The 12,874-nt window shown below is 41.0% G+C and overlaps 1 long non-coding RNA gene across 1 annotated transcript; it reads left to right on the forward strand.

Moving 5' to 3' along the window:
- Window positions 1-3,683: 3,683 nt before the first annotated feature.
- LOC143112919 (uncharacterized) lies at window positions 3,684-5,516 on the forward strand. The gene is made up of 3 exons (XR_012984811.1): window positions 3,684-3,889; window positions 4,543-4,655; window positions 5,259-5,516. It is a non-coding gene; the product is annotated as an uncharacterized LOC143112919 (long non-coding RNA).
- The last annotated feature ends 7,358 nt before the right edge of the window (window positions 5,517-12,874 follow it).

The following is a 12,874-nucleotide window of genomic DNA, read 5'->3' on the forward strand; positions in this document are numbered from 1 at the left end:
CTCATAAAAAGTAGCCAACCTGCTAACTTGTACATTTCAGCGATATATTTGACAACGTTGTTTTGTAAAACCCCCATTCTTGGGTTTTCACTTGTTTCCTGACCTGATGTTTCTGTGCCTTAGCAGCTCATGAGTGACCATACAAAAACAGAACTTGGGGACATTATTGGCTAAAAACTTGAAATAACAAAATATCAATACTCACTACTACATACAGTACAGTATGCTGTAGATCTCAAAACTGGTATGTTTCTAAACACACAAATCAAATCTTTGGGACAGCTGTGGCCTACTGGTTGGGTTTTCGGATTTGTAACCGGAGGGTTGCCGGTTCGAAACCCAACCAGTAGGAATGGCTGATTAGGTGCCCTTGAGCAAGGCACCTAATCCCTCCCCGAGCGCCCCTGTAGCAGGCAGTTCACTATGTCGGGATTAGTGTGTGCTTCACCTCACTGTGTGTTCACTGTGTGCTGAGTGTGTTTCATTGGGATTGGGATAAATGCAGAGACCAAATTACCCTCACGGGATCAAAAGAGAATATATACTTATACTTACTTATCTTTTGTTTGTGTGTGAAAAGATAGGAAAAGATAGAAGAGACAGATAGATCAGAAGAGAGGGAGGGAGGGAGAGATGCAGACTGTGGCACTGACAGTTGGGTGTTGGCAATTGATAACTGGCAATTATATAATGTTGAAGACCTGAAGATTCCACTCTAAAATTGTTGTTGATGCCACTGGTTTTGAGATCAGATGGCTGTTCTCATCTGTTGACCAGAAAATGTCTGCATTTTTTTAAAATGTGATGAAATGTGTAAAACGTGATAAACAGATCTGTCTTATGACTACAGCTAGTCTAGCCTGGCTCTGCCCTCCTATGTACTTATGCTCAATTGTCATTTTCCTTCAGTACGTCGTCTGGGTTTTCGGTATATTCGCGGGTTTTCTCAGGCCAAATTTTACCTGTCCAATCAGTGAACAGAGGGAGTGGCTAAGAACAACGATGTTGAGGTTGTGTGCCAGTTTGAGCGTTAGTGATTGCTTATGGCAAATCCAGAGTGGCTCTGGGCAGATCCAATAGTTTTAAACTTCAACAGAGTACCCGCCTTCAAGGAAGTTAACGCTTGGCAATGGAAAGTGCAGACTCTCTGTACAAATGAAATGTACGTACGAGAGTCTGGTAGGACCAGGCTACAGCTAGCCAGCTTACTACATACGAATTAGAGTCAAATGCCACCACTGTAGATGTCAACAATGAATCAAACTTAGACCTGCAATGGTTCTGTCCTATAGACGGAACAAAGTCCGCCGGAAACATGTCCTTCCCCCTGCCTGCTCTGCTCTTGCCCGTGCAGACGTGTTCGGGCATTAGTCATGTCGACAGTGGGCGTCACGGCAGCCTCCCCGTTGAGACAGCACGAGAGCGTTAGGCGAAGATTAATCCCATTAATCTGTCTGTTCTGCTGCGCTGGCGCTTGCACTCCCTTCTGTTTCTGGACATCCTCATCATCGCGTTTCCCCTCTGCTCTCCCGATGCGGCCGCAGTGGAGGTTGTCATTCGTGCTAACGAGAAACTGAAGCTTCTCCTCACATCTGATTCGCCTGCGGAAGTTCTCCATACATTAACAGCCTCAGAAAATTTCACGGCGATGTGCATACAGCTCTAGAACAAATTAAGAGACCACTGCACATTTTTCTGATGTCATTCTATGGTTGCTGAGTGACATTCAAATGAGTTGACGATCTTTATCAAATTTGCAGTGCTCTCTTAATTTTGAATATGACCCATTTGAATGTTACCGTAGGATAACATCAGAAAAATGTGCAATGGTCTCTTAGTTTTTTTTCAGAGCTGTAGATATTACAAAGCCAGATAGGCCTACTGCATTGTCCGTCGAGTTCAATTAGGTGGCAGGTACATACTGTAAACGTGGCCGCCATATTGCTGGGGGCAAGGGCGTAGGTTTGGTCTCAGCTTTGGTGGGGACATCCAACCCCCCCCCCCCCCCCCCCCCGGCTGAAAAGTTAACTTTTACTGACAAGAGTCAGACAATAGCCTCTTTCATTATTTATAGTACTCTAAAGTTAAACTAGCATCTCCGACTGGAGAGAAATATGTGCAGACGAAAACAATTGTTAAAACGTAAATAAATGTAGATGCCAATTTTGTTTCTCATATAACAGAAGCTAAGCATATCTTAAATTTGCCCAGATTATATAGTCATATATATCACATAGTCATATAGTTATATAGTATTTTATTTATGTTACTGAGTATGGAAATGCACCATAGTTTAGGATTGAATATATCTATGAATTTATGCGACTCTAAATTATATTTGTATTTGCTTAAAGTGTAATTGGAATTCTTTTGCTGTAAGATACCAGGGCCTTAATGTCGATTTCCTTTGTTATTTCAGACTGTTGGCAATACAGAATATCACAATACAGAAGTGAATCTACTCCATCTCATTATATTAGACAGCAATGCTGCTGACAATTGACAATTTGACATAGGCTAATAATTAGAACCTCACCTGAAGCCCTGATGCTGTTTCTTCAACCTGCCATCCATCTGTAGTGGTTTGATGCTGTCTTTCCTGCATACAAAGTGGTTCATTCATTTTGTAGCCTATCCTTTGGCTAGCGAGTTTAACCCTCCTACCATATTGTATATGATAGTGTTATTTGGATATTATTCATCAAATAATGATTCATTATATTTGAATAACCAACAGTGTTAACTTATTCACATTGCCAACACGTTTTTACAGCATGTGTCATAACAATGCAATGACAGTCCTTCAAACGAATTTGGGTCTCCCTTTTATTTCTCTGCATTGTGTAGGCTACACTCAGAAATACATAACATAAACAGAATAGAAACGAAAAATGTCCAGATCCAATGTTTATTGTGACTTCCAAGATTCTAACTTAAGGTAGGCTAATTAACATTCAGTGACTTGGTAATAGCATCTATTGTGATAGCGCGACTTCTATGCGACCGTGCTGCACACCCCTAATCAATACTCCTGACCTTGAAAGATTACAGAAGCTAGGTTTATCTTTAACAATATCCTGGGTAACATATGCTATCACCAGTTACTATTTTTCCACATAATAGAATCTGCATAATTTGAAAGCCTGGTCACTACCACTGCTAGCTTGTGTGGCTAGTTATTTTGCTTACTTACACTCTGCTTTATGAAAAAGCTTCGTATGTCCCCTTTCTTCTTCTTGGGTGGCATAGCTGATCTACACACCACAAAAAGGGGTTTGTATGTATGCTGAAGGGAAAAGGGAATATCAAAATGTTTCACTCTGGCCTTTTATGGGGTAGGCCTATGTATTGACAGACAGCCCTGGTAACTTACCGTTGTCGTTGACACCAAGCGGCAACATTCTAATTTGAACAATGAAGCCTACCCGGAAATGCGACAAATTGCAATACATCGAAAATCCGCTAGGGGCAGGTCCCAAAAGGGAGCAAATGTCCATAGACCCCCATGTTAAAATGTCCGTTTTCACAGCATAAATTCATGCTTTTACAGGTTGGTCCCATGGACTTTTATTGTATTTGTTGGTAGTTCCCGAATGCCTGACAACTGTGAGGGGGGTGAATTTTTTTCTAACTCGTTAGTTTAGATCGCATTTAGATATTAAATGTATGAATAATTAAGGGCGTGGTCAACTTGATTGACGGCTGGTGTCGAGGCAGCAGACGATGTCACTAGCTGAGTGAAGGAAACTCCGAAATTATGTCTTGGCTGTGATCCTACACACCACATCCTTTCTGAAAATGTTTATTCAAATATCTGACATAAAATGGGTTGCTATTAACTGAAGCCTACTAACCGACACTTTAAGAAGACTTCGCTCCAGTTTTTGAGGTAAGTTACATTCCACTACTATTTCACGTAGATGTTAGCATTATAGCATCCATGTTAGTGGGCACTGTAGCAGCTATAGGCTACGTTAGCGTCAAATCATTTCAAATAAGTTTATGTCGAAAATGATGACCGAATGGCTGAAGCACACACATAAATTTAGTTAACTTGAATAAAGTTAACGTTAGTGAAAACCGATTGTGCTCCCGTTGTGAGTTAGCTTAACGTTTGCCATAGCTGCTACTAGCCAGGTGTTTAGTCAATAATCAGACAGCTGTAACGTTAAGCACGTTAACGTTAGTTCACAAACATACTGGGGTAACAAAGCATGTGTTCTCGTCAAAAAACCTTTTGTAAATACTCTGTGTGAATGCTTAGTCCGTTGTCAATTTATATAGTCTTTGGGTTGTCATATTTAAGATAGAAAAGCGTTCGTTCAGATGATAACTTCAGCTGAAGCATTAGCTAGCTAGTGGAGGTAAAATTGTGAACCACTATGAACCATTGACTATAAGTTGAACATGGAGCTGATAACGAGCGATAACGTTAGCTAGTCACCATAACTGTTGTTAGTTATAACTGACGTCTGAAACTCTTATTGATGCCGTTTATTTGTTAAACACAAATTTGAAACAACACTTCTTGTCTATGCAAAGTTTCCCTGTAGGTGATCCTGACAGGCTGGGTGCTGGAGAGGGCTCTGGACTCCTAACTTCACTTCTCGTCTGTGCAGTCGACTCAGAAGCATCACTTCAGAACTGATTCCGTGGTACTTTGACATTTTTCATACATTTAAATGGAGCAACCTACTGGATTCAATTGGCCTAGCTGTCTATTCCAGACATGGTTAGCATACTGAACAAACATGAATGCATTTCAGACATTTAGAGTGGCCTTTTATTGTGAGCAGTCCGGGGCACATCTGTGCAATAATTATCATGACCTCTTTTGATAAGTCACACATGGAAAGTAGCCTTTAAATCAGCAGGTTTTGGTTGGATACAGATTGGATAATTAAAGAATATGGCATCAGTGACTGGCTATTGTTTGACTGGACCTTGGCCTAACTGTTAATAACTACCTCAATGGGGTGTAGACATGAGCTTACACTGTTCCACTGAAAACATTAAAATACAAGAAATGGTTGTTGTACAGAACTAAGAATACACCAAATTTGGTTTTGCTTATTGCCTGCATAAACAGGACATGTGCAAATAGTTGAATACGCCTGTCCTGTCCCCATTCAGCTAAGTGTTCTGTGAGTTTGTTCATTATACATATTGGGAGTATTTTTTAGCTTAATTTGTGACCACTTGTTCATAGTTTGCAGTAAGTTCAAGGATGTGACATATACCAATATTTCTGTTTTCAGATCTGGAACATTTTGAAATCCTACCAGATGGGGCACAAGTCATTGAGCAGTGGCAGCTTCTGACTTCAAAGACTTTGTTCACCAGCAGACCCCTTGATTACCTTTATTTACAGCATTTGCATCTGTCAGTCTTTAAAGTGATCTAATATGTATTGACTATGTACTAGCTTAGTACATATTAGTTTTTGTTATTTTAGTTTCACAAATTCAGTGGTTACCTGTAATGCTCAAGATATACAAGTAAAAAAAACACCTTTACTTCTGCATCTGGGTCTTCAATTCAACCTACTGACTGAAGCTGACAGATTTGTATAAATGTTTTTGAGAGCACAGGCAAATTGGTTTGATAGATAGATAGATACTTTATTGATCTCCAAAGGGAAATTCAAGGTCTCAGTAGCATACAGACATCACACACAACATGCACTTACAGCAGAAATGGTAAATATAAGTATAAACATATATATAACAATATAAGTATAACAAAACTCCACTGTACAATAGACAGCTGAAGATAAGAAAAACTAACAAAACTAAATACTGGCATTAGTTTTAATGTAATTCACAGTTCAGAAAAGTTCCATAAACATTTCCAAGTTCAGTGCCATCAACAGTAAGTTTGCTTTCTGATTCTGATATTTAAAGAACAAAATTAGGGTTTGGCATAAGTAAAGGGTAGGTGTAACATTCCAACATAACCATCAATAGACATAAAGTGAAATGTACTGTATAGTCTTAATGGGTTCAATATCACCACACCCCAGCCAAACCACTTCACCTGGACCTCTAGTCCCAGGTTAAGAGCCCATGGACCTCCTTGCCGCCTCCTCCCCATGGTGAACTGCCAAAACAGAAAGGTAAACATTTTATTAGTCATAACTACTTACAAGATAATACAATAATGCAAACCAACACCACTTGTTGTAATCAACAAAATTACAGTTGTTGTACAATGCTGTAGTACTATTGTGCGATTTGAAATGGGTCTTCAGTGACAAAGTACACTAATATTGGCATTGTTATGCCAAACACCGGACACTAACTGGATTTAACGTTTTGATAATAGCCTGACAAGGGGAAATAAGGCAAGCTAACCGAACATGAACGCTGGATCGTGAAATGGCCACCGATGAGAAATTTCAATGTCATCTTAGACCAAACTACCACTGACAACTTTAGAGCAATATAGCGATTTCAAAACGTGATATTAAGAGTTAATCGAAAATAATTAATGATGTACAAGTTAACTAATACCCTACGATTTTGTTATCAATTCACACCATACGTTGACAGAATACAGCGAGCTGGCTGATGTTATCGTAAATTAATTAACGTTACAATGATGGCTGCCACTGAGAATATGAGATGGATAACGTTAATTACAAAACAATAAAGGCAAAGATACATTTTTGTCAGTATGAGTTGCTAAACCTGTAAACTGCTAAGTTACTCTACGTGAGTTGGTAAACCTGTAACGCTAGATTACTCTACGTTAGTTGACCGTAACTTCAGCAAGGGAGGGATAGCTAACGTTAGTTTATTTTATCTAGAAGCTAGAATCTGCAAACTCAACTCTTCATTCTCAACTTTTCAACCGTTCACCCGAATATAACCTTTCAGCATACAACATTAAAAAGTGTCTGAACATGGCATTAAGAAACATACATGAACTTCACGTTAGCAGATCAAACTTACCAGCAATGTTACAGCAACGTCTGTGCCAGTCCATCTTGTAGGCTAACGTTAGCTGAGGTTGCTCGGCTGACGACGAGGCGGGTTCACCGGCTTGCTCAGTCTCATACAAAGCCCCGCCCTTTTACCCATATATGGATTGGCTAGGAGGTAGGCGGGGTTAGGATTTCCCAACGTTTTCCAAGATGGCGCCGCCCATACCCCCTGTCACTCCCCGATGTGAGTCGCTACCCGATGTGAGTCACGCATGCTCAGATTGATACGTTTTACGGCATAACGCCAAGGGATCCGACTGAAATCCATAAAATAAATCACTTTTCTGTTTCAAAAACGTTTTAGCTATCTAAGATTGTTTGATTGCTATAACGTTAGCAAACGCCATTCAAGTGACAGCCTTTGTTGTGCTTGATTGCTTACTTACTTGCCAGCAGTGAACAAACTTCGTTATGTAGGTCAATTTTTATTGCTATTACAGAAGTCTCTAGCTAGCAGGCTACTTCAGCCTCTAATCTAGAACTGACATTAGAGATCATGCCGTGAAAATGTGATGCCTTACGCTAAATAATACATTACTGCTGTGTAGGCTAATGTCATTATTCTGTGGCTAACAGCACAGGTAGTCGCAAAGTAGCAAAGTGACGCATGCGCGACTCACATCCGGTAGCGACTCACATCGGGGAGTGACACCCCCCATAAACGGCTTCATAACCGTTCTTCAGAAAATCTATGGGTGACGTCACAGACGCTTTGTCCATATTTTTTACAGTCTATGGTTGACACACCCGCTCGCTTGACTACCAGTGCAAGAATAATGCAATGTGTGTGCAGCATAGACTAATATGTGTGCAGCATGCGTGTCAGATAACCCTTCCCCCTCCCCCTCGTGTTTTCAGCCAATGAAATGACGACGTTTCTTGTACTGTCGTGCTGGCTGTCGGAATGATCAGCAGCACAAATGAGTTCGCTAAAATATTGGTGGGGACAATTTTGTCATCTTAAAATATTGGTTAGGACTAGTCATGAGCGTCCCACCCTAAATCTACGCCCATGGCTGGGGGCAAACACCTTACTGTCTATGGACAACACTTGCCAGCCATTTAGAGACAGCTGTCTGATTTCCAATCAGACACCTGGGGCCTCATTTATAAAATGTTCTTACGCACAGATTTGATCTTAGACCGTGCGTACGCTCAAATCCATGCCAACGCTCAGATTTATAAAAACCGTCTTTGACGTGGAAAAGTGCTTATCTCCACGTCAGGTTCAAACTTGACGTACGACCATTTCCTTGTGGTAATGCCGGGGTACTGCAAGTAATCTGAGGTCTAAGTGCGATGCATTTTCAAAATTCCAAGACCAACGATCTCATGTCTTTCTTTGCCATATGCATGATCAATATCAGAAGATTTTTAAAGACGTTTTTGGACGCAGCTTATTGTTTCATGGTTTGGCATAAAACTGCTAATGAGAACTATAGCCCACTTAAGAAAGTGAAAAGACGTACAGCTTACTTATTTCACAATATCTAAAAAAAAACCACCAACACCTACGATAGAATGATTGAAACATTCTTACAGGTGATCTAGTATATTTAGGGTTCTCAACAATCTAATATTGACCATCAAATGTCCAATTGCCCTCGTTTAGGAGAGGAAGGCATTCAAAAAGACATTAAAAAAGGCATTCGAACAGTTTGATAATGTTGGAGGTTATTGTGCAGTATTGGGAATATAGGATAGTAATTGATCATACAGTTTTAAATGTTAAAAGTGAATAATGATAAAAACCAGGTCTCCGCCTTGTAAACACCCCCTCATCAATATCATTAGCATATGTTTTAATGAAATCAATGGCCTAAAAGCTGTAGCCTATGTCAAATTATATATGGAAAACATTGTATAGGCCTAGCCTATGCCATCTGTTACCTAGCCTATATGCGTCAGTTCGAATAGCTTAACTAATTATGTTTTTTTCCAGCAAAGCTTTCTGTAAAGAGATCGTATGCATCCATGTCCATTGTCCTCTGCTCGCTTTCATTCCTTTTGCTTGCAGTAATGTGAATAATCAACATTTAGTATGTTTAGGCCTACTTTGTAGAAAAAAAAAACGGGTAGGCCTAGCTTATGAAGGAAAGACCTCTAGGCCTACAGCATAATCATGTACGTTATGGTACAGTAGGCTACTGTACGTTTCCAATATGACCCAGGGTAATATGCTGATTTAGCCTACAAAACAGAGGACTAAATTATAAGCGTGATATGTCATGTAGGCTTAACGTTTCTTTTAGGATAGGCTATGTTTTGCTGTAAAAGTATAGCCTATTCGCCGGTCATTATTCATTCATTCTGCATATCTTTGCTATCGTTTTCTTTCAATAATGTCCAATGGCTTAAACATTGTGTTATTGTTGCTTTAGGCCTACCTTTATATTTTAGCCTACATTATTCAACTCACGTATCGTCATCTGATCTTGGGCACTGCCAGTCAAAAAAAGCAAACAGGTGCGCGCTCTGCACCTCTTTACGCAACTCCGACGCAACACTAAATATGAATGTGAGTTGATTAGGCGCACACTAATTGTGCCCACCTGTGGGAATGACACGGAACCAATGGGCACACTCCCTGGAAATATAATGGTGTTCTGCGAGGCTCGTGGGATGAAAAGTTGCCGGGCCGCAGGACATTCCTAACTGGGCCGTAGCCTACGACATGAGTTTAAAAAAAATGCATGCAAACTAAACTAAATTTAATTCGCAATAATGTCACGTTTTTACATGGCATAGGCCTATATGCAGTTGTTTGATTGCACGCATGTTTGCATTATGCAAGGTCTATTTTCTTACGTCTGTCTGTCCCGCCTTCAACACTTTTACATACAGTAAAATGCCTTCAGCGCTGCGCAGCCTCAGGTCAGCTCACTTCACTTGATCAGTTCTTGGCGAACGGTAGTGTCACACGAAGTTAGCTAAACTGCTAGAATGAACAACAAAAAACAACCATCTTTAGCAGGTCACTGGCCAGAGTGTTTGAGTTGCGAGAGCCGCTGCAGAGATTTCTTACAGAAAAAAGTCACCGTTAGCTGCACATTTTAGTGATGAGGATTACCTGTGTGACATATTCGGGTTGCTTAATGACCTCAACCTGTCACTCCAGGGGAGAATGACGACTGTCTTTAAACTGGCAGATAAAGTCAATTGATTTGTGGGGACGACGAGTGGACCGGGGTGTTTTTGATATGTTCCAAATAGTAGTGGGGGTTTTGGCAAACCAATGAGTAGGTCCGCAACCCATTTGTCAATATCCCGAATAGTCCTAACTTGTCAGCGCAGGAGGAAGAGCAGTTGATCGAAATTGCAAATGACGGTGGTCTTAAGAGTGTGTATAAGGAAACCTCTCTGGCGGGTTTTTGGATCAAAACCAAAGCAGAATATCCCGAGATAGCCGTAAAAGCGCTGAAAACGTTTCCCACCACGTATCTATGCGAGGCCGGGTTTTCGGCAATGACTGCAACTAAGACCAAATTGCGCAATCGACTGGACATTTCAAACACACTGAGGGTGTCACTGTCTTCTATCACCCCCAGATGGAAGCTTCTTGTTGCAGGGAAACAAGCACAGGGCTCCCACTGATTAGGCTATATTCATAATGCCCCATCTTTTTCCCGCTGTTGTTGCAGGTAGTGTGTGCTTCACCTCACTGTGCTGAGTGTGTTTCACTAATTCACGGATTGGGATAAATGCAGAGACCAAATTTCCCTCACGGGATCAAAAGAGTAGGCCTATATACTTATACCTATACTTATTTTGCGAGAGAGACGCTCATGGCTTTCTCCAATGATTTATAAGACGCATTCAAAGTTTTGACTTTCAATCCAAGGGCGACATATCGCATGCTTTCAGGACAATTTGCTTTTGTTTTAAATTATCCAGTAACCTTCATTTAAACGTGAATATGTGCTTGGTAGGCCTAATCAAAAAGACAACAATATGTGACATGCCCATGCCATCTATTGCCTGCTTAGAGGAGTTTATTGGCCGTTTTCAACACCTTTATCGTGCGAGAGGGACGCTCATGGCTTTCTCCAATGCGCCCACAGGCGTTTCACATGATGCATTTGGTAAGTGTCCATAATCGCGGCAAAGCCCACCGCGGCGCACATAGCCCATGTTTTGTTCCCATATTTTGTTAAGCATGTTCACACTTATAGATGTAGCTTCAAGTTGTTCAATATTCATAGTTCATATTGTTCAATTTTCACTTCTTCACGTTTTTCACAAGAGATCGTTACCTTCACTGTTCCTACATAACTGGAGCTAGTTCTTTTTAAGTTGTGCATGCACAACACATATGGAACATGGAACCCCCGAACCCCCCCCCGCCGGTCCGTGAAAAAAAAATAGGAATCAAACCGGTCCATGGTACATAAAAGGTTGGGGACCCTTGGTGTACGGTATTTGGCTAGCTAGTGCTTTAAAGACAGTCACAGCTGTACCCAGGTATTTTCCCTGTGTCCTTGTCTTTGTGTTATCCCCAAGTTTATTGAGTTATTTTTGTTTGTTTCTGTTCTGACAATCCCCCTGACCAAGCCTCCTTTCCCCCCTCCTGGAACAGTTATTGACCAAAGCTCTCTGTTCCTATCCATTTATTTGGGTCACCTGCAATGCATTTAAGGTCCACCTTGTTACATGAAGATGCCCTGCTTTCAGAGGATAACTTCTGTTTCTTTGTTGTGTAGGCTATATATGATATAAAATATCTATAGCCTACATTGTATAGCTTACATTCAAATATTACCTTTCTGTTACGAAGCTGGGAATAGGCCTATGAGCGCAAATTAGGATGTAGTGGAGGCTAAACGCGAGTAAACGCAGTTTATCTACCTCTGACATTTCAGAAATAGAGTTTAGGCCTACCCACCTCTTATTAGAGTTTATCGACCTCTCAAGAGTTTATTCACTTTTAACATTCAAAACTGTATTATCCAATACTATCCTATAGGCCTATTCCCAATACTGCATAATAACCATTATCAAACATGTTCGAATGCCTTTTTTACACACGGTCTAAGATCAAATCTGTGCGTAAGAACGCTTTATAAATGAGGCCCCTGTTTCTCCATTGGCCTCCAGTGATTGTTGCCCCCACCGAGATGGCGGCGCTATTTACATATGTTCTGGAGACCAATGCGGTATCTGGCTTTCTAACATCTATTGCGCTGTAGCAAAAAAAAAACGTGCGGATGGCATGCAAACAGAAGGCCAATTTAATGAATATGCCGGCAAGCAAGCTGCACCTGTCAATGGAACATTGTATGTTTATTAGTAAAATATTGACTTAATTTGTGTGGGCTGTCACTGTTTATATGAGAACATGTTTAGGGCAAGGTGCAATTGGGAAGAGCAACTGCTGTGAAAGTAGAATCTTTTGATGGGATGAGAGAACATTACCCACTGGATACTCGCTTTGCTTGCAGCAAATTCAATTAGGCTCAGCACAATAGCACTGGCACTCCAAACACCCAAGCTGTGTCACAATGCAAAAATTAAAACCAAATTCATCTTACTGGAATAGAAAGCTGTAGGTAGGTTGGGGCAGCCGTAGCCTACTGGTTAGCACCGGACCTGTAACCGGAGGGTTGCCGGTTCGAACCCCGACCAGTAGGCACGGCTGAAGTGCCCTTGAGCAAGGCACCTAACCCCTCACTGCTCCCCGAGCGCCGCTGTTGATGCAGGCAGCTCACTGCGCCGGGATTAGTGTGTGCTTCACCTCACTGTGTGTACACTGTGTGCTGTGTGTGTTTCGCTAATTCACGGATTGGGATAAATGCAGAGACCAAATTTCCCTCACGTGATCAAAAGAGTATACTTATTTATACATACTTAGGTTTCATTTTATTATACATCAAAAAAAGGAACTCAGTAGGT

Source organism: Alosa pseudoharengus, unplaced genomic scaffold (assembly GCF_046254945.1).
Source record: "Alosa pseudoharengus isolate Yale_2024_CS ecotype anadromous, Long Island Sound unplaced genomic scaffold, YU_APseudo_1.1 YU_APseudo_1.1_scf_1, whole genome shotgun sequence".
NCBI lineage: Eukaryota > Metazoa > Chordata > Actinopteri > Clupeiformes > Clupeidae > Alosa > Alosa pseudoharengus.